Source organism: Ammospiza caudacuta, chromosome 11 (assembly GCF_027887145.1).
Source record: "Ammospiza caudacuta isolate bAmmCau1 chromosome 11, bAmmCau1.pri, whole genome shotgun sequence".
NCBI classification, from domain to species: domain Eukaryota; kingdom Metazoa; phylum Chordata; class Aves; order Passeriformes; family Passerellidae; genus Ammospiza; species Ammospiza caudacuta.
In genome coordinates, this window is record NC_080603.1 from 11,502,893 (window position 1) to 11,526,123 (window position 23,231).

Sequence of the window (23,231 nt, forward strand, 5' to 3'; positions counted from 1 at the left end):
AGAGGATGTCCTCTCTGTTCTGAAAGAACAACAAAATCTCATTCATAAATTTAAGATCCAATCATCATTTTCTCAAATAGATACAGAAGTTATTACAGCAATTTTGACACTTTCAAGTTATAGTCTAAAACTTCCTTTCTAAGGGTGGTAATTTTTTCTTAATGTTACTACATATTTCCTTTCAAAAATATTCTTTGTTGCTGAGAGAGGAATACTAGCTGATAGTAAGCAAAATTGTTGCCTCCAGACAAATTGGCATTCACCACTCAAGCAGAAAAATAAATTAAGTGCAACATTTAGGCACTCTGCATTAGGTTGTTAAAAAAAAAAATCAACAAAGGGAAAACAAATGCTATGTCAACTATTGACTGTAAAAACAAAATAAATAAGAATTTCTCCAGTACTTGTACAGCCATGTAATTCACTACATCCTTAAAAGTATGAAGCTTTTAATAGTTTTGCGGAACTGGCAGTCAACTTTACATTTTTTGGACAGAAATATGTGGCCTTGGTAAATCCTAAAAACTACACCTGTTCTTTCAATATTTCAACATGGTATTTAAAATAACTATATTATAATTATGATAGTATTGCTATTGAGAATATTAAACAAAATTATGATGTTTTGCCACAATCTGGAGGACTATATCACTCGTTTACCTTGTCTTTGTGGAAGGTCTTTCTTCCTGAAGAATTCAAGAGTGCTTACACATTTTAAGATGCAGAAAGCATCTAAGATCATTTTACGCACCAGGTGAGGCCATCTCTGAAGGAGAATGTCAATTTTACTTTCCTCCAATACTGTAGGACAGGAAAGAGAATTGAAAAATTTGAACATAATCAAGTTCTCTACTGGGACAGCTGTCAGTTGGCAAAAGTCATAACAGCATTTACTATGGAGCACATGTTCCTTATCACTTGTACCCCATGAACAACATGCATTGCTATTGTCAGACATTTTGCAGCATAAAAAGAGGTTTTGGTAAGCTTCCACCATGAAAACACTGTGAAATTTGTCAATAATTAATGTAGTTTTGTGTCTATCAGTGCTGATTTTCAATCATTATCACCCTGGTAGAGCCATTAGCATTCTTTAAGGTTCCCTCAATCCCTACATTTGATTAACTTTGCATCACTAGGAATTTTTTTTCACCCTTCTGCTCATCCACTTTCCCCTATTATCAATAAAAACCTTGTCATTCCCCACACAAAATTATAGCTTATCCCACAGCTAATTTCTACCCTTCAAACTGACCATCCACCCCTTGTCAGAGCCAAGGAATTCTTTCATTTCTTGACTCCTGCCCAGAGCTCTGGTCTGCAGGTGAGCAGTCACCAAGTTGAGGGTCCAACACAGCAGGGCTGGTACGACTCTGACATGGACTAAAGGTCTTAACCATAATTCTCCTCCACATTCTTCCTAAATTCTGTCCTTCACAGTCCTTCCCCTAATATGTATGACCATGTATTCTCAACACACCCCTGAAATCTTGTATGTACTCCATATGGTCATATCAGTGCCTCCCCCAGAGCACATTAATTCACCACAACAGTCTGGGTGAAGCAATAGCCACATATTCCAAGGTAGTTTGCCAAGCCCTAAAAGGGCAAAACACTGGTAATACACAGATCCACTGACAAACATGAGTTAGTGTCTGCAACTCTTCATGCATTTGGCAGGGCACACAGTCCCTCTTACAGAGTATAGGATAAATCAGAAAAGACTAGGGGCTTTAAATAAATTTCTTCTTAATAACTGCATCAGCAATTCAATCTTTGAAAGCTCAGGTTAATATTTTCTGCCTAGGATTTAGGGTGGGATGCACCCTTCTTTCCTATCAGGAAACAATTTTAAGAACAGAGAAGTGAGTACTTATATTTAAGTAGCTCCATGCACTCTTTCTACCTGCCATCAGCTCATGCACCTAGATGAAGTTTAACAAAGATGGTGATGAGGTGAGCTACAGGAGAGGGGAAGAAAGAAGCAAAGGGGGTAGTAGCTGAGCCTTTGTGTCTCCAGGAAAGAAAGGGCCCAGTATTAATGACTAAGGAGAGAAAATAAAATTCCAAATTTCAAGACTACTTCTCTTTTCCAATTCATTGTGGGGTCCTGAATTATTAATGATTAAAAAAAAATCTTACAAATACGATAAAAACACCTCAAACTCTACAAGAGTAGGGATTTGATTTGCTCTCTCAACCTGCTTCCCAAGATCTGTTACAGTGTGGCTATATTTGCAAAGTCCAGTCATATTTTACCAGGTCAGAAGTACTCATTAAGCATTCAAGGTTTTTGAAAGGGAGACAACAGGTGGGAAAGCTGCACCTAGCAGAATGCAACATTAGTATGCAAGGAATTTGGATGGATGCCACTTTTTGACTTGGAATGACTGGAAGAGACTTGCTGAACTAGTGAACCATGCCAATGCAAGGTCACTGCTGTGTTAAAAGGTTGCCCTGCCACTTTCACCAGTTTTCTTTTTTAATCTTATGTCACCATTCTTCTAGCACTCCCTTTTGCTGGAAGCCTGGGCGATATCTCCATCACTTGGCTGATACCTGGAATACCACAGACTTCCTCTCTGTGCATAGGTATACAGTCATACTCTGCAGAAAGATTCAGGAGTCAAATGAACCCAGTTCATGTTAACTCTTTCCTCTTTTGGTCTCAGGTAATTTAACACACTCCACTCACAACCTCCCTGTATCAGGGGAGAGAATATTTTGAACCAGAGCAGGTAGAACAAGAGTTAAGCTCACACTGCAGCTGTACTGGAAATTTGCTATGCTTTTTTAAAGAGAAGGGTCCAATAATTTCTCTGCTTCAAGGTGATTAGCCTGAAGTAATGCATGGTGAATGACAAATGTTTGGTTGATGAATAATTTGACTATTTTGCTTTGCATGTAAATCTGACCTTTATAGTGAACATTACTGCATTAAAAAGGTTCTGCATAATCAAAACACTGTACAGCCAACATCTGTTATTCAGAAGACCCGAGGGGTAGAAAAAAAAATCACAGCAAATAATTTGACCTAAATATGTTTTGCTCTGTGATATAAAGTGCACTTTTAGTGTCTGACTTGCTAAATTCTTCATGCCTTAGTGTGACACTGTTTGTTAACAGAAGTAAGCAATTTGTGTAACCTTTATCCTTAATGTTGTAGCTAATTGTTACTCTTTAATAGTGTATACGTCACTTGTCACACAGTGAACTGTAGATGCTGAGGACAGATGGACCACCAGATGGACCCTGGGAAGGATTGGTTAAAATGTCAGTGATAAGCTAACAAAATGAAACACAGTAGACTGAAGAGACTATTCAGCTGAAAAGCCTGTCTACAGAAATAAGTTTTGTATTATTCACATTCATTAAAGTGCACTTCAGCCACGCTGTTTTGACATTTTTTGCTTTGTGACTTTTCAAAGCAGCCAAAGCTTTTTTTCCTTCCTGAAATACTTGTTTGATAACACAAACACGGCAGAACTGATCCTAGCTTTTAGAGGTGATCTCTTTTACCATCAAGGAACTTAACCACAGTTATGTTCAGACCCTCAAGTGCCCCAGTTCAGAGCTTGCGCAAACAATACAACTGCAGGAGTTGTATTGACCGGAAAGGAATGATTGCTTGCTCCTGGTCACTTACCATGACTTGGATTCCCTGATTCTGGCCATGCATATACTTTGCACTAATAATCACAACAGACTTCTTTGGGTCTTCCCATGAAAACTGCATTAAATAAATGGAAAAATCTTCAGTGGGATCAGGATATGCAACACAATGCACAAACCTAGCAAATAAAAGAAGGGAACCAGCAAAGATTGCTTAGGAATTACTCTAGACAGAACCAATGATACAAAACAGAAACACAAAATACAGAGAATTAGGTATTTACACATTTCATATGGTTCCACATCCCTTGTTTGAGGAAAGCAACTTTTTCTGTGGAACAAACAAACAAAAAAAAATCCAAAAAAACCCCAAAAAACAGGCAAACAAAAATCTCTGGCAACCCTGGCTGTGATTTTTTACCAATGCCATATGTCTGAATCCATCTATCCCCTCATAAAAGATATTTTTATGGTCCTAAGCACAAATCAGTTGTCACCAGTGACACATGAAAATCTCATTTTCACTGAATTACTGGATATCTAACAGCTACTGTGAATATTGCCATATAAGTGAAACAAGAAATGAAAACAAATTATGGGAAATTTGGGAATTGTAGTAATTCTCCATTGGGTTAAACAAACATCCATTGAAGAAGAGGCTTCAACTTTTAGCTTTTCTTACTTTCCATTTGGAAATTTTTGAAATTCAAACTGTTTTTATTGAAAATGTTTTAAAACCAAAAACCCAGCAAAATTCTGCTATGTTTGTCATTTGATCTAACAAAGGTAAAGCCAATAAAATGAAAAGCCATTTCAAAGACAGTGAGATAGGCTAAACTTATGGAGTTCTTACCCAAGGATGCACTGTTGCTTCCCATCTCTCGAGATCTTTAAGTATTTCTAAAAGGCATTCTCTGCCTATTAAAAAAAAAAAAAGAGTTGGATAACGGGGCAAAATATGTTATGCAGTCATTTAAAGAAGATAGTCAGAATAGCTGAAATATTTCTTTTTGTTAAAAAGCACCATTAATCAATCTGACATTTTCTACCAGCAAGCAATACAGCACAGAATGAAGTCACAAGCACACATGTTCATCATCCAAATGATGGAGTGGTGCAAAAATGCTTATAGAAGACAGAGCATACTCCAGCAACATAAAATCCTCTATGTTCAAATATATTGAAGCCCAAGAGGATGAAGGGCATTTCCTTTCACTTTAACCTAATTATGACTAAAAATACTAGCATTTTCATGTTTTGTGTGTTGCATTTACACACCGCTCCTTTGGCTTTTTTTCTTTCAATTGTCACCATATGTTGACATATCTAGCTTAAGTAACGTTACAGTTACCTTATATGGCAGGAATTTTTATTACCATCCAGTAAATTAATCAACTGAGGTTAAATCCACTGACATCAGTAATGCAGCTGCATTTTGCTCAGAAATACAGAAACAGATCCAGAGGCAAAGGCTCAAATATTTGTCAAATCAGACTCAAAACACAACAAAGGTATTTGGCATGACTTTGAAGGTACCATGAGCATTAACAGCACCAGCCTCGGCTCACTTGGTGACCATCACAATGATATGGGGATGTGGTCCCAATTTGTCAATATCCAGCTGAAAAGCCACCTCGGGCATTTCTCTGCTTCCATCTGCTCATTCCCACTCTCAAACCTGCAGCAAACAAGCTACACAAGCATTTTTGAAAATGCTTCTTCTTCTGCTTTGTTTTGATTGTGTGGCCCGCCTGAAAATCCTGACCTCTAATAGGACAGGTGATATGTCAGTGAACTGGGACATGGAGCAAGAACTTCTTTTATAGCTTTACAGCACTACCACTTTAGATGATATGTTAGAATACAGAAGTTTTGTTATGGTGACACAAGAGCTGGACATTGTGGTCTTTGTCATGGAAAAAGGGAGGATTAAGATATTTGAAGAGGTATTCTGTAATCATATCCCAATTTTATGTGTTTATTCTTACCAAAGTGGCTTTAACCAAATCCTTATCACTGCAAAAGAACTTCTACAAGACTTACTAATTGTTACTATTCAAAGTTATCAAAGTAGACCCCCTCCCCAATTTCATTTCCCAAAGCTGGGATTAATTCAGATCTATGGGATTATGAAACAGGGGAGAATATATTTTTCACTGAGTGTAGCCTGAAGTTATTGGCTTTTCCACAACAAAACTTTCTGGCATCTCATATAATGAAATGGAAAATGTGAGAAACTTCAAATCAGTAAATCAGTTATATTAGGGGAACTAACAGGATTTGAACATGACTCATGCATTACAGTTTGAAGTTCTTGATTGTCATCTTAAGTGTCAGATTTCTTTGAGGCAGAAAAGAAATTAACACCATAAAATTCTTTCAATAACAGCTTTTTCTGAAGAAATACTCTGGAAAAGTTTAGTATGGTGTGAAGATGACATTATTATCTCTTAAAACACACAATGGAAGCACTCGAAAAAAATCACAAGAAGATTGATAACAAAAACATAGTTAATGTTACTTTATAGCAATAAACAGTAATAGTACAGATTGATTCTGCAGATTCATAGCAACAATAACCTCACTTGTTTGTCATGTGTTAAAAAACACTTCATGATGACAAACACCATGTTTTCTCTCTGTGTATACATCCATGGGCATGTGAAAAGCAGCTGAATAAATGTGGGTGTGCACATTTGTGCACTAATAACAAAATCATCCACCATGGACCCAATTCACTGTGCTGGCAATGACAGTGGGCAGCAGCTATGCATAGTCACTGACAGCATGGCACAACATAATATCTTACATCACAGAAGTTATTTCCTAGCCTTTGGAAGCCAGGAAAAGTTTGAGAGGTGCATAAACCATGTATACCCTGGTGGTGTATGCCACAGCTCCTCAAAGGAGATTCTACATGAGCTAAAAATTTTGAAAATATAAACTCTTCAAATTTTGTCATATTTCATTAGCAAAGATGATTACAGATTCAGCTTTCAGACAAGAAAAGTTACTATATTAGAAGATACTGAGATAAAAATATTAAAATAAGCAACAATAAACAATAGTCCTTATTGTTTTCAGTGACAGCTGAACAGGAACAACTACACTCATTTTTTTTTTTCAAATCCTTAATGGTCTGTCATAACATATCTATAAACATAAAAGACAAAATCAAGAATGTCCTGGAGAAAGGTAATGCTCATTTTCCTACCCATTTCTATCAGCAAAGGTACCACACTCTGTAAGCCACAACTGCCTTGGGTCTTGGTTTGCATAGCATTGATAAGAACATGGTCTTGGTGCTTTAAAGCACAGGCACAATTTGAACACTACCTTCATCCAAACAAGACGAGAGTTAAAAAGTCATGCTGGTTGCAGGCTGAACCCCTCAGATCAGTAAAGAGTGCAGTAAAGACATTCCTCTTAAAAAACACCACAGTAGTTTTGCTTTCTAATCCGTAGAAAATGCTGCAATATCTGCTACTCCTAGGAAACAGCAAATCAAGAAACAGCTGAAAATAAAAATTTGTAGCGTCATATTAAAACATCAAGGCTGTGCAGATCAAGGGCTTTCATTTCCATATTCAGTTTTGCACCCGGGTTCAGTTTAAACAACAAATTCCCCCAAATCTTCAAGGTTTAGGATTTTTAAAGCCAGAACTACTTCTGGCTCTTAAAAGACTGACAAAGCACAGAAATTAGTTACAAAAGAACCTCCATCACTGCAATGTGGTTGTTTCCCTAATCTATGAGCCACTACTGGAATCTAAAATTCACTCACAGTCACTTGTAGGGAGGTCCATTGTTGTGCTCCCCAAAACCAGCAAGAAAAAATGTGATGTTACTGTGTTCTGCTACAGACCAGGGACATGTGTAACCCTAAACTGTGGCTTGAAATCAGGGCCAGGAAAGATGGGGATCCTCTACCTGATCACAAGGTTAGTAAAAACAGCGAGTAGTGGGCTCTGCTTTGGGCTCCAGGTCATTATGTAAACATCTCAGTGAAGTATTGTCCATTAGTAAAACAGGTAGAATCATAAATTCCCCATTGTTTGTGAAGTAGAAAAGATACTACAGAGAGACTGAAATCCCTGAAACAATCCTCAAAACCAGGAAGAGCCAGGGTGGTACAGGAATAAAATTAAATGGCTGCTGAAGCCAGATACTTTGAGCAGTTGTCAGACTGAGTCCTAGAAATATGCTGGGAAATGAACATACCCACTAGTGTTACTTGTAGAATTCCACTGCTGTTTGATAACATCTCTAAAAATTTATAGAACTTCAGGCCATGTGCCTAAAAATAGCATCTACAGCATTGCTATCTTTTGCATTAGCTTAGATTAAATGCATTACAATTCCACAGAGAGCTCTACATTTGCAATTAGTCTAATTCTTGGAAAGGAAATTTAGTAAAGCTTTCACAAAGCCCAGTAGAAAGAACATGATGAAGTTAGTGTATTGTAGTACAGCTGCTGACTGGGCTGGGAATAAAAAAAACTGGATAGTAAGATGAGACATTGCATTTCCTTTAGAAATATCAATTATTCTCAATTTTTATTATTTATTGCACATAAATAGTAGTGCATGTAGGATTCAGCCATGAGTTACTGCACAAAAATGTAGAGGAAAAAGTGACCCTGTCCTAAAGAGTCTCTCCTGTAAGTGTACACCAGGTGGTGTTTCTCAGATGGAAATTATTGAACATAGGTCACTCAGCACACTGGCCATTGTACCATGCCCAAGCTAGTGAACTGTGTTAAAAGTTAAAAAGAAAAGAGCCTTCTTAATGCAAGCTTGTGTCTTCTAGACAGGGAATTGACAAATCTTGCCTACCCTGAATCGCCAGAGCAGGAAAAGCAAGGGAAAAAATGGGAAGTGCCAAGCTGAGTTACTCAAATTCATTCAGCAAGGGAGCAGCAGTCACAAACAGAGCCAGTCTTTGTCCTTCCCCTGTGCCAAGCTGCCACTGCTGTATAGCAAGATTAAAACAACATTAAGGAGAAGCACTTCAGAGTTTTAAAGTCCTGGCTCCTGGACATGTGGCCAGGCTGTCTCACCCCACTGAGAGGGCATTCTTGTCCTCTGAATATTTGGAAACTATCAGAGCACCACCACCAACTCTGCCTATGCACATGGGATTTCTGTGGCAGAAAAAACAAGTGTACAGAAGAACCACCACTTGCTCTGCTCCCATCACAAAGCTGAGACACAGCCCAGGTGCCCTCAGGGACTGCATGAGGTGCAAGCTCTGAAATACCTTGTTCCTTTCCTATAGGCTCTGCACCTGTTCATAAGAATGTTCCATCTTCACATGCATTGCACAGACAAATACAGGATCATCCTTAAACATAGACTGAAAAAAATTCTCTCATATCCAGGTCCCTGGGATACTTTAAGCAAGTGCTTATGGATTATTAGACTGAAGCTTCTTCAAATTCAACATCCTACCTCCAAGAGCTGCTGGGTGTAGACTACAAATAGAGCATAAGAACCCAGTACAATCCCAGCGTGCTCTTTTCCTCCTTCAGGAGTTTTTGCCTCCACTGGAAAGGAGATTTCTGTTCTTCACCATCATGACTGAAGGCTACCGACTGCTAATTTTTTGTTCTTTTAAACTCATTATATCTTGTCTCTACTAGCAAGCTCCAAGATTTCATTACCTGGTGTACATGAGAAGCACTTTCCTTGAGCAGTTAAATCTGATACTGAGTCTCATCATTGTTCATTACTTTGTCTTCAATTTTGTGAGAAATAGTAAATAATCATCCTCTCCTATTCACCTCTTATTCTCCTATTCACTTTCTCTGAATGCGATGCCAGATCATTCACCCAGATATCCATTACTTTAAAGTTCAACAGTCATTATAACTCAGGGACAAAGCAGGGTTTTTAAAAAGTTTTCTTATGCCAGAAACATTCACAAGGATTTTTAATATCCTTTGTGAGATTGTCTCTGCATATATTTGTAATTCACACGTTTTGACTTTTAATCAAAATGGCTAAAACATCCCATCTGCATAACACAGATACAACCTAGTTTCAGCTCTCATTCATTATTAACAGATATAACTCAGTTATTTATGAGAAGTTGCTTATTCACTCTGTGCATGCTTCTTCAGCTTTTTTATGAAAAAACCCACCAACACAAAACCCCTCATTTCAGGAAAAACAATTTTAGATTTCTGTTCAAGACCTTTAATGCTCTTTGGAAAAGCTTCTTTTGATAACTGTAAATACATAAAGATGTTTGTGGGTTTGTGGTTGGTTTTGTTCTTCTTTTGCATGAATCCATACTCCAAGATTAGTAAAAGATCCCATAAATTTAGGCTTCTGTTAGCACCATACCCCACTCAATACCAACAATTGTAATTTCAACAATATAAAGTGTTTCATCTGTCTTGCACACTGTGTAATTCATTAGAGGACAGCATCAGCTGCTATCTGACATAGAGTAATTTTTTCCAACTTTTTTTTTAAAGGAACACCACATTGCAGCTCTCATAAATCACTAGAAATCGCTTGATGTCACTAAAGCTGTGCCCTTTTATAACCTGGGACATGTTGGTTTTACAGGGTCTTTTAAGATGTTCAGTAGGTGATACTGTAATAAAGACAGCCGATTTTAGGTCTTCTCCTGCATGTGCTCTGAGGAACTGTAAAAAATACATAGCTTGGTAATTCTGCTCATGCTAAAGGACAGTCTGCTGTAGTTAGGTCTCCAAAAGCATTGAGAGTTTGTTTTTAGCTTCTCAATCCATGTCCATCCCACAGCTGAGTTCCTGGATCTTGCTCCTGAGAATTGGCTGACATGGTATCCCCAAAATATCAGAATGTAAAACTGCCTCAGTTTCTCTGGGTAAAAGTCCTGGCTTCAGATATAGCCAAAAGTGAACCCAACACAAATAGCAAATATATATATATATGGAATTTTTACCAGAAATGTTCTCCCAACTTTCAATTCATTTGGAGATGCAGCAGACACTAGGACACAGCCTTTAACTGTGTGGTCAAGGCAGCTATTCAGCCTGCACACATTTATAGCAGCATAACAAAGGGGTTTTACTGATACAGAGAAGAGAAGAGAATGGCCTACACACCTCATTGTGAATGTCACTTTAAATGGTCATGAGAGAACCCATTAAAACACCTAGGGTTTTTATTTGGATAAGGAGAAAGAAATCATGAGTTGCACAAAATGAAAAGAAAGCACTGATTTATTACAGTGCCCTGACCATTTCAACATCAGAACCATCACTACAAGAAAAAAAAAATCTGCTGGTCCTGTGAAAACCTAAGCAACCCAGCCATCACCTTCATTAAGCTCCAAACCCTGAACAAGCCTTACAAATTCAGCTTGATGAGCAGAACTAATGGTCAATGGTCTGACAAAGCACTTTTTCCCATGAGAAAAAGCTGATGAGTTGAAATGAAAGCATTTCATGAAGGTATTGATTTTAATAAAATTTTTAGGGGAAATAGCTCCTAAGCCCTCATAGGATATTAAATCCAGGAGCACCAATACATCTAAGCATTGAGCATCATACAATTTCTAATTAACCCACATTGCTCTGGCTGAGTCTGACTGGAAAACTAGACCAAAACTAGACTGTTTTGCATATCACAGTAATTATCCACTCATCCTATTAACTACTCTTGTATGCTTTATTCTGTCTTCTGGCAGGACTCTACTACTTTACACAAATAAACACCAGCCCAGAGAAAGAGCAGCTCCAGATGCTGCTCAAGATGGGACACTGAGATTTAGCTCCATACTCAGCAAAGGCTCATTTTTATCCACTAGGAAACTCAACAAACATGAACTGGATAGCTGGAACAGCCTTGGGATCTCAGCCCTTCATCTGGGATGTTGGCAAACGGGTTAAAGCATCAGTGTAACCAGGCCAAACAAGGGTTTGCAGTCAAGTCTCGGTAGCCCAGGGGACTGAGCTGTCCCTCAGGGCTCTCTCCATAGAAACTGAGGCAGGACGAGGATAAAAAGGGAACTGGTATCAGGGAACATTTAGTGAGAGAGGAAGTTTGTGAACAAAGGAAGAAAGAACAGTCTCCTGGGGGGAGTGCTGTGTTCCTCAGTGGCATTAGAATTTGAAATCAAACATTCACTGATTGATTTGATTTCTGCTTTCTGTCCAGGCACTTATTTCATAGCATCTGTAACAAACTGGCCCCTGCAGGGCTCATGCAGGTCATGTCCTGACTGCTTTCTTCTGTGGCTTACTCTGAATGTTTTCAGGTTCTGGTTCAGTGAGATTCCAAGGCAGTTCCTTGAGAATCCCCAAGCTCTTTGAACACACACTTCAACAAAAGCCAAGGCACTCAGTATCTCTCAGAAACAGGCTCTTAAACATTAAGGGCTGCAATCATTTCAAAGCATCAGGGAGTTATGCACTTAGTTCACCTGCATACTGATGCAGAACATAGACATTAAGTATAAGGCAGCTAAAGGCAATTATTCTGATCATTAAAAAAATCTAATCAGAATAACTTTGAATTTTGTAGAGACACAATCAGAGAACTAGTCACCTTCCCCTTTTTCAAGGAGACTTGTGTATTTTGAAGTATTAAACACTATTAGCTACTTTGTTCAATGCTTAAAGCACCCAGGTTTCGCTTAGAAAAAAAGCTACAATTACACATACCAGCACAAAACATTGCAAAATGTTAAAATAATATTGCGATTATATTTCTTTCTCTATTGGGCTGAAAAAGCAAATTCCTAGAAGAAAACAACCACTTTTTGGGGTTTTTTTTTTCAGCATAAATAATTTTAGAGAGGAAGAAAAACTTGACTTTAAAACTGATTTACCCAACTACATCCTTCCTTTGGTACTGGGATCAACCCTTTGGGTTGATTTAGAGCAAGAACCTGCAGCAGCTGCACACTGGGGAACAAAGCTGCAGTGCAGAAGGTGATCTCAGAAATCTCTAGTGAATGACAAACCAGAGGTTTGAGTAGAACAAACCTGTTCTACTCATCAGTGAACATTAGCCAGGACAACACTGCCCACTCTCAGTGATGTTATGATGACCTCCCTGAGGTTAAGTAATCTGTACTAGATGAGGATCTAAGTAGTTATTGACTTAAGACAGGGCTCATAGTACACAATTCACTTTCCTGTGGCAAACTTGAGTGAGAGTGACATGCCCCAAACCTTATTTTCCTCTCTTTTACATATTAGCTTGGAGGGCAGTGGAATGAAAGGCGCAGACAAAGCATTGCTCTTGACCACTGAAACTCAGCTGAAAGCCTGGCTATCTCATGTGATGGTTATCTAAGTGATTCAAATGTCACCTTCTTATACAGAGCCTTGTAGCTTTCCCAGACAGGCTGTTGCAGTCCCCTCTCTCATTTATAATCTTCAGAGGCTTTTCTTTTAGTCTATGAAAGGAATAAAATATTATACAAATTATCTCACTAAATTATTCTCTTTAAATGTCTGCCTTCCTTTTCATGTTTGTCTCTGACCTACTGTCGATCCCATTTACATGAAAAAATTACTGGAGCACTTCTCCTATATCAGCATTCATTAGCAGCTCCAAGTGCCTGGCACACAACAGGGGTTTTGCCTACTATGCAGTTTGAGAATGTTCTTGTCACAAATAGGAGCAGATAATGAGGGAAGAACACAAATCTATACTGTTTCTGTCACCACTGCTCTGTTTACTTCAGCAAGCAGTAATGGGGAAATGTTTTCATATGCCAGCTTTTCTCCTGCAGTTTGTGTAGTCAAAGCAGTTTTAGGTCTGTTTTCTTCCTTTTTTTGCTGTTGTTTATTGCCCTTCTCCCATCCTGTACTGCACATATCAATAAACACACATGGCTGTATACTTCTGCTTCAGGAAAACTGGGGGTGTGTGTTAGGAGTCATTGTGAAATGACTGCTCCAAGGACCTGCTTGAAAGTGTCATCCACTGAAAAAGAAAGGCAATTGTACTCAGGATTCCTGGAAATCTCTACAGAAGTCAGGTTGTCTGGCTGGAAGAATGATTAAATAAATTTCTCTACCAACAGTGAGTGTCTTTCTAGCCACTGCCCTATGACCCTGCTGCAGGAACATACACAGACAGAAATCTCCCCTAACTGAAACATTTGAACTTTGAAAAAATTCCAAATGAAAATCTTCTGCATTGAATATTCTGTTCTCTTATTGCAGTTCCTGAGCTTGCCTCCCTTTTATGTCAGCTTTCAATGAAGGCTCACTCCACTGTGATTTTATCCTCAGTACCTAGCAAACCCTCTAGTATAATTTTTTTCTTAGCTGTCAGTATGATTTTACTATATTTTACATATCATATAGCTATAGGTTTTAAAAACCTTATCCAAAAATAGAAGAGGTATTTCTGATGAAAAAACTAGCATGGGAAATTAAACAAAACAAAAAACCCCCACTCTCATGTGGGGAAATAGAGAAGGCTGAATAAAATACATAGCTGTACTTCTGGGAAGGCTTGAAAGCAGATACACAGCCTGTTCAGCTGTCTCTGCTAGAGAGGAGACAAGGAGAAAACCAGTATCTAGGGAAGGAATTGTTCCACTTGTCTTTTAAATTTGCTTTTTACTCTCCCCAGCACATTGGGAACAAACTAAGATTCTTTCAGGAGAAAGGGCAAAGGGATTCTGTATAACTGGGTCCTGGTTTCCACCCTTCTGACAGACTTGTGTTGATACCTTTCACTGTGAAGAAACAAATCCTGACACACAAAGCTGTGTCAGGACTACCCCTGTGGCTTTTCACAGCAAGGTCAGAGCAGCAATTTAACTTACTGTTTAACAGTCAGTTCTTAATTGGAAAACTATCCACTGTGACACTGTGGAGTAAGTGAGCTAATCAGCAGGCTGGTGCAGCACAGCACACAGCAGGTCCTGCCAAGAGCTGCCAGCCTCAAACTCAGAGCAAGGGAGGGGATGGAAGGCACACCCAGGCACGGGGAGGGGATTCCTGCACCACTGAAGCCACACAGGGGGTTCCTGCACCACTGCAGCAGTGCAGGGTGTGACTGCAGGTGTGGGGGACTCGCTGCAGCCATGGGAGCTGTGCATTTGTAAGGATTACACAGCAGCAGTCCTCTAAAATTTGCAGATTTCCTACAGCAGAGCCTTGGACCCTTTAGGGCTTTCATGTCAAAATAGCAGCCAGTGTTTGACCCCATTTGCCCACCCTGAGCACAATCCATACTGGTGGGTTAGCACTTCCTGACACTTTCAAGCCTTCTATTTTACAAGATGTCACATTCCTTGTGGAGCTGGCCCTCCCCTCCTTTCCTCTATTCCTCTCTTCTATTTTAGCTTTTTTTCCCCTAGAACCTAAAAAGAAAAATTAGCCTTATTTACTGTGTTTTTTGCATTGCTAAAGAAAGCTGACAGGTGCATCAGCAACAGACATCCAAGGGTTTGCATGATTAAACACTCAACTTCACATCTGAGGAGATAAAAGGATTTAAAGACCTAATTTATTTTTTTTTACTCCTAATGAACTAACTTTAAATATTTAATGATTCTTAGAAAGATTTTGAGTATGTAATTTTTTTTAATGGTACTTTCAGGGGAAAAATTCCCAAAGTAATCCACTTCTATTCCTTTTACTACCTGACTTCTTTGCTTTAGCTGAAGTGACAACTTACCAACTCAAGGAAAAGTTTGGTTAAAGATTATTTTGTTTCTAAAAATAATGTGAGGTAAAATAAAACTAAAATCACCATTTCTATGTTTCCTTTTAAAAGTCCTTAATAATAAAAATAATGTAACTGCATATTGTTATTTCTAATGAAGACAAACAAGAAATTTAAAAAAACAAAACAAAAAAGTTATTAGAAAAAATATTTTCTCATGTATATACTTGACTTCCCTAGTTACACCACATTATATAACAGACAAAATATATAATGTAGCTGTATAGCACAAGTCATCATGCACTGCAAGCTTAGACATTTTTCTTCATCCATTCTCAATTCTAAGGCACAAAGCAATGGACTGGACAGTGATTTCTCGTTCTCCTGTGTTAAGGTATTGCACTTGAACAAGACAGGATCTCATCTGAATCCTCTTAAAAACCAGTGAGACGATTCACCAGTTTCAATGATAGAGCCTTCCAGTGCAGTATCACATCCCTGTCAGAATGCGAACACTTTTTAAGACAGTTAAAAATCCTGACTCTGGTACCTTGGTGCCAGTATCAAATATGAATAATCCCTTGCTGAACAGTATTCCTACCCACCTTAAGATGATGTCTTCCTACATTGTCTTAATGCTACTGAAAAATGCAGCAGGGAATCCTATATATGCCACATCCATTTTTATGCCAAAAAGTCTAGTTTAAAAATAAAAGTATATAATAAACTTGTATACTGAAACTCATGTCCAGATTTCTCTCAAACTGAAGGTCCTACACCAGGGTACCCCACTACCCACATCTTTCTGCTGGGAAATGCCTCACTGAAACCAGTGGTCCCATTCTACCAATCTGAGAAGGAATTTGAGCGGTGAAAGCCAGGATTTGATAATATTATACATCAAGATGGAATAAAAAGTAATAAATGCTGTCGCAATTGTCAACAAGCACTCCTCAGAACAGATGTGGGCACACATTAGGTTAGGAGAAGCCTGCTTTCCTTCAGGCATTCCTTCTACAAATCAAACAAGACAGGAGCCATGCACAGAACCCGCCTGGCACTGCTGGAGCTTGCACCTGGTACAAAGAGCCTGAGATAGCAAGTGCCAGGTGTCAGCTAATGGAGAAAGCAGAAGGTAGAATGAAGAATCAACGTTTGGCCCTTAGCAAATCTCCTGTGAGGACAGGGGCTGACCCACCTCCCCTCACACGGAGCACAGGCAGCAGCACATGGCACAAGATCGATGATCCCCTCCCTGCCCTGCAGCTGGCTCTCTGCAGGCTGGACAGGAGAGAGCCTTTCACATGGTGCAAGGTGGCCTGTGCCAAATGGGCTGTGCCACTAGAAAAACACAGCAGATGGGCCAGAGCATCTGCTTTGCAGCACAGCTTCATCGAGAGCACGTGAGATCTTTAGGCTTTCTTTTTGGGACTGCAGGAAGATTTGAGCCCTGCTGGTTATTGTGCACCTTGAGAACCCAGCCCCAGAGTCTGCTCAGATCTTTCCCTTTTCAGTCTTGACTCAAGTCCAGCTCAGACAGAAAGAAGAATTAGAGAAAAAAAATACAATAGGAAGAGCACCAAGGCTTTGAAAGAAGCAGCACCACTCACAAGGCACATAATTACATTACTCACATAATTACTTTTCTTTCATAGTTTTTCTTCTTTTCAATAAAAGAAAGGGTATGCATTCAGCCAGAGTAATTAGATTTCATTTAATAAAATATTAGTGTTTAATTTTGAAGGGAAAAGAATAGAAATGTGGGAAGAAAGAAACACCAGCTGTTTTTGCAAAGGTAAAATGAAACAGACAATAGCAGCTCAACATTTTTCAAAGCCCTAGCCACAAAGGGCTGCAGACCCTCACAACTCATGCCCACCATCTCCCACATACATGCAGGAGTTTTCACTGACAGCACTTATGTTTCCATCTGTTGACCGACCTGGAATGAAGTTTTGCATCCCAAAAGCAAGCTACAAATGCAAAACTAAAACTGTATGTCAGAGATCATCAGCCCATCTAATTATTTGGCTTCAAGGATGCAGCATTCCAACAGGAAAACAACATTTAAGTAGGCTGGCATAAATATGGTAAGCAGAAATAAAATGGAATTCAAACAAATGCCATGGGTGGTCATAATCTTTACATAACAAACAGCAATTTAAATAGTACAGGTAACTTGTCAAAATGCTATCACCTACATCAAAAATAATGCAAGAAAAAGTAAAGGTATACTTCAGAAATGCACTCTTCCCAGGGCCCAAGCCTGGAGAAGTCTCCACAAACTGTGGATGAGTGGTCATATCATTCCAGCAGTTCTTGGAGTAAAGGAATAAGAAAGGGTCTAGAAAGACTCAAAAAAGAAGGCAGCAGGAATCATGTCCTGGAACAAATTCATGTTCACATCTAAAAACCTGTGGGAAAAAGGGTGGCAAGTGTTCCACAAGATTAACTGGGCTGGTGGCCAACTTTGGCCACAGGCTGTAGGTTAGGCAGTCTCACTCTAAACTGCAGGGAAATACAATGTGAATATTCACTTGACTTTGCTATTTTCCAACTCAAAGACTGGATTTTAACCATAACTTCAATATCTTGTGAGCTACAAAGCATCCTCCTGAGAAACCAAACCTTTCTTCAGCTTTCCTTGGGACCCCAACCTCAAATCTCTTGCTGTAGTGATTAGGTTGAAGAGTTTGCTCTGATTCCTATCATCTAAAGCTCTTTGATTCCTTGATTCCTTATCCTGCTGCCCCTCCTCTCTCTCTTTTCTCAAGGTCAGAGTTGTCTCTGTAAGCAGTACATGAACAAGTTACAAACTTGAGAAGAAATGAAAAACCAGGACCAAATTCAAAACTGCAAAGTACCTTGCTCTGAGATAAAGTCAGGCTGTGAGACTACAGACAGAAATAGGTTACAGCAGATGGAGAAGCTCCAAAAGGAGAGAGAGGACCTGTGAATGCAGCAGGGCATCTTTGTCTTGATTGTCTTAGCAGCTAACACCCCCATCTTCAGAGGAGTTACCCTGAATTTACACTTCTACAAAAAATAGTTGAATCCTTTAGGGACTGCCAAGTTACAACAAGCAAAGATAGCTGAGCTGCTCAGGTACAACTGCATTTTCTATGTATATGGTATCCAAGCAACCCAAAACAACTGTGCTGCTTTTAGTACACAAAGATTGCAAAGGCAGCTTTTCTCTCCTCCTATTCTTCTCTGTCAGAGGCACTGGACTGCCACTTGAAGCCTGAGCACACCTCAGAGGAAATGATGTAGCCAATCTGATAAAAGAACACAAGATTCAGTACCCAGTAAGAGAACTTAAGTGTGAGGAGCCCAAAGAAACCCCTGAATTCACCTGATAAACAGATGGCCAGCTGCAAAAGTAAACATCCACAAAAATACAAAGGAAAGCAATCCAAATTCATTACTTGCCTACAGAACATAAGGATGTGTTTTATTGCCCATTTTTCAGCAGTACCAAGAAGGTGTTTTCTAGAAGCCAAGCACACTGAAGAGAGGAATCCACCAACTGAGAACTTGGAGATTACCCAGTCTGAAACCTCCAGGTCTGACTCCTCCCTTCCCACTATTGTGGCTACTGTTGCAGGCGCAGGACAGACATTCCTGGGCTCAAGCTCCCTTTTCAGACTCATCTGTTCTTTTGAGTTCATAAATTTCTGTATGGATTATGGATATTTGATACTCATACAAAGCATGGGTATTTATAACAAGTACAAAAATGAGGGCTGGTTGAATTCAAGATACAAAATAACTTCTCTCAGGTACTGACTTTGTAAAAATGCCTTTAAATTCCTCATGTTAAATCAAAATTGTGCAGCCAAGTGCTTATCTAGCTTTGCCACATCTTAAATACACAGTACTTTACTATTGCAGGAGTGTTTTGTCATTTCCCTTAAATCATCCTTGGCTTTTAGTGTCAATTCTCATTTTGAGCAGCTGCAAATGACTCTGTTGTCATGGAAGATGGATATAGTCATCATTTCATTTACCAATGAATTATTTCTATAAAGTACATAAAAATGATTTTGAATGTATATGTTTAGTATTCAAGCAGCACAGCTATGAAAATAAAGGCAAATGTCAAAATTTCTCTGAGTAATGAAAAAGAGAACTTCATTTTGTAAGAATTATTGATAAACTGTGCCCAGGCTTCCTCATATTTTTAAGGGAATCAATTAATCTGATCATTGAAGGAGGTAGAGACAAAGTCAGGTTGGACTTGCTACCCATTATGTCTGATGCTCCATGCAAAGCAATCAATCCTTCATCATTAATACAGAAATTTCCTATCTTCCAAAAAAGCCAAACACATCTTCAAGGCCTGCTGTATGTCTCAATGCACCAAGTCAGCTGGAAAAAATTGTGTTCTACCTTTGAAATACCAGAACTAGATCAGACTTTGGACCATTTAAAATGATGTAAACACTTTAACATCTCAGCTAGATTTTAGTACCTCATAATTGACCTATTTCCTCCTGCAATCCTCTAGTTTCCAAAGCATCAGCTTTTCAGGGTTTATCAGCAGCCACTGAACCTAAACATAACTTGAAGACAATGCAAAATGCTATCATGTTCTGGCCTAAAAGAACTTTCACAGATATGTCAGTTTTGCTAATCCAGGAAATTTAGTTCCTGGTTTCAGATCTTTCAGGATCTCTTTTGTACCACAGACTCTGATGTCCCAACAATTACACTGAAGTGCACCTTCTTCAAATCTCCAAAACCATATTTTTTCTTCAGTGGTACACTGAAGAAAATCAGTAAATAATTATTCATTATCTACCCTGCCAAAAGCTCATGGTGAAGGCCTGGAAAACTTCCCAGCCATGAAAACAAAAGCATTTCCCTTATAATAGGGTGTAACATTTGTCACCAAGGCTCCTCATTTCCTCTAACCAGGTTTCAGGTTGAAAGGTGTCAGTTTGACACCATATGCAGAGCTGCTAGGCACCTAGATTGGAAGTTAGCACTTCTATTCCCTACAGACACAAGAAGTACACATAAAGGTTAGAACAGATGGTAGGGAAGTCAGGAAACATATGTTTTTATCTGGACACCTCCTCACTAAGAAATAAAAGAAACCACCTCTATCCTTTTTTAAAGCTGCTCTTTGCTTTTCTTGAGTTCCAGTTTGACAGAGGAGAGCTCATTGTGTTCCCATCCCTGCTTTTCACCAAGTACACACTGATTCCACCTCTTGGAACAAGCAGTGAGCCCTGTCCCTCCCTTGCTGATTTCCATCACCCTTGGGAAAATGTAACAAGCAATCAGGGAGGGAGCTCTGCAGTTATATGCAGTGCTGCATGAAACTCTCTGGCTGCCTTGCAAAATTGTAAACAGGAAAAAACTAAAGCAGATGAATCAGATTTTGCCAGTTGCTGCTTTGAGTTTTAACTGCTCACACACCAATTTGCAGAGAGGCCCAAAAGACACATAAGCCTTCTACTGGGATAGTAGTAATGCAGATAATGAAGGGATATTTCCATTTTTGTCAATAATAAATATTTTGCCTTGAATGAGAGGAAAAATTCAAACCCTCAAATGTTTAATTTACCAACAATTGTTCCAGAGTGACCAATTTTCATCTGCTCTTCCTGTTAAGTTTCAAGATTTTGTTGAACTATCAGTCACTCAGTCACTGTATGACTTTGACTCATATCACAAAACTTCACAGAACTCACAGCAGAATTGCTCCATTTCTCTGTGCATGGGCATCTCTGCACAGATCTGGTTTTTTTTAAATATACCAAAGCCCATGATATTCCTCTCACTTATGGAAAATTATGGTAGTGTGATAAACATCATCATAATACATTGCTGCTAAATCTGATCTGTCACTGTTTCCACCTCAAAAGGCAGAAAGACAAAGTTTTATATCCTAGATACACAAAGATTAAACTACTTATTTTAGATGAAAATGAGGAAGGATAAAAGCTTCCCTAAAAAACTACAGCATTTCTTCTGACACACTAAGAATATACACTAAGAGAAAAATATTTCTCTCTGCATAAAGATTAATAGAAGGCTGATTCCATTTTTACAGACTTCTTCCCAACACACAGTAAAATGTCTTTATTTTAAAAAACTAATTCTCTTTCATGCTCCCCTGAACTTGCAAATACCTTTAATCAACAGTCAGACACTTTCTTTTGTCACTGTTTAGTTATTTTATAAGCACTTAATCTTTCTGTCCAATTTGATCCTAACACATCATTAATCATTGTCCCCAAAATTCTTCATCACAGGGATGGATCACGAATGCTTGACAAGCACACACTGCTGTGCTTCAGAAACACCATAATGACAATACTCTGTTTAATGATTAAATCCCAACCTTCTTAATGGCCATAATGGGATTTCAAAGGAAAAACTTGCTGGAAACACATCTTAACTCATCTTAATTCCCCAGGCTCACAATTGAGAGGGATGCAGGCAGTTTTCTGCTGCCTGAAGACTCTACAAAGAATTATAGGCAGCTAACTCCTGCTTCCTGGAGATGAGTGAGCCATCAAACCCTTGACATTTTCCAAACTGGAGGTTTGGTGGTGAATTCCATAATTTCAGGAATGTTCAAATGTACAAATTATGCAAAACTTGTCTCTAAGGGCAGTTTTGCATTGTAACTAGCTATGCAAAATTTGGAACCTTCCAATGGATCAGTTTCAGCTGGATGGGAGCCTCCATTCACCAGAAACATACCTGGAAATGCTCTAAAGCCTGAATACAGCAGAGTACAGTGACATTCAAGGAAAAGTACATCCCAAATCCTTGCAGCATGAACATTTGCTGGGCTGGGCATTGCTGTGATATACTAAAACTGGGGAAGGCTGTCTTGTCTTTTCTTGCCATGGATTCCAGAAAACTCATGCTTATCGGAGACAAGCACTTCTCCAGCAGTAATCATGACACACATGTACGCTGCACTCATGGGACAAAGATTTAAATAGTTTCAAAGTCCCATGATCTTTTCATTAAAACATATCTGTCCTGAAATTTAATATCTCTAAAAATCACTTAATGATTCAACAATCGCTGTTCATTTGGTTTTTCACTCTCTGAAAGAAAGAGTTAAAAACCTTAAATTACTTACAATTGTGGATTACTCAACACTAGCTGGAGGAAAAAGATTATTGATCACATTTTGCTGTTACATGAGTAGATGTGACATTTCATTCACAGTTGTCTCTAAACACACTTCGTGATCACTTGGACTTCTACAAGCTGGTTAAGAACCTTAAAAAATGCAAGAAAAAAAGGGAATGCACATTCCTTAACCAGAAATAAGTTGAAGGGTGTTCTGCCTTCATTCAAAAATATTTTGACTAACTGAACCCTAAATGATTTCTTCACCATATTTTGTCAGGATTTATTCCCCAGAAAAAGTAATGGTATTAAATTTTTTATTGCTGCCTTTTGACAAACTGAAGATAAATTCAAAGTATTCCCTCTGATGCATTAAGGTAGAGTATGATTCTTTATGCTCCAGTTACTGAAAAGACCAGAGCAGTGAAAATAAATGAACTAAAAAACTCTAGGAAATATACAGTTCCTTTAGCTCTGCAACCTGGGCAGCTTTTCCAAAATCACTAGCTTCAAAAGATTCTAAATATCCTAAGAATAGAAGATGATACTCAGAGAGGACAATGCAGCAGAGCTATTGTGCCCAAGTCTTTTCACAAGCTTAGCTGTTCACTTGACAGGTAAATTGTTAATGCCTGCATTAAAAAAATCCTATTGCACAAACCCAAAATAGACACCAAACCCAAAAGTCAACGAAATATATAGAAGATAAGACTTTAAAAAAATGGTTGGTATTCCCTATGGAAGAGATGCAATCTTTGACAAACACTGGTCATGTGAACAGGTATATTCTAGCAAAAGGTGGCTGGTGGGGCACTTCCTCCTCCCCCACTTATTTCTGCCTTTCATGTCAGTGCCTGTCTCTATGGTCCATTCCCACACTTATT

General features: G+C 38.7%; 1 long non-coding RNA gene across 1 annotated transcript in view; it reads right to left on the minus strand.

The window, feature by feature from the left end:
* Positions 1–628: 628 nt before the first annotated feature.
* LOC131562714 (uncharacterized) overlaps positions 629–23,231 on the minus strand; it is a 28,404-nt gene continuing 5,801 nt past the window's right edge. Inside the window, exons 2-4 of the long non-coding RNA XR_009275174.1 lie at positions 4,466–4,530; positions 3,647–3,791; positions 629–801 (exon numbers count right to left, since the gene is read on the minus strand). This is a non-coding gene — a long non-coding RNA (uncharacterized LOC131562714). The remainder of the gene's footprint in view (positions 802–3,646; positions 3,792–4,465; positions 4,531–23,231) is intronic.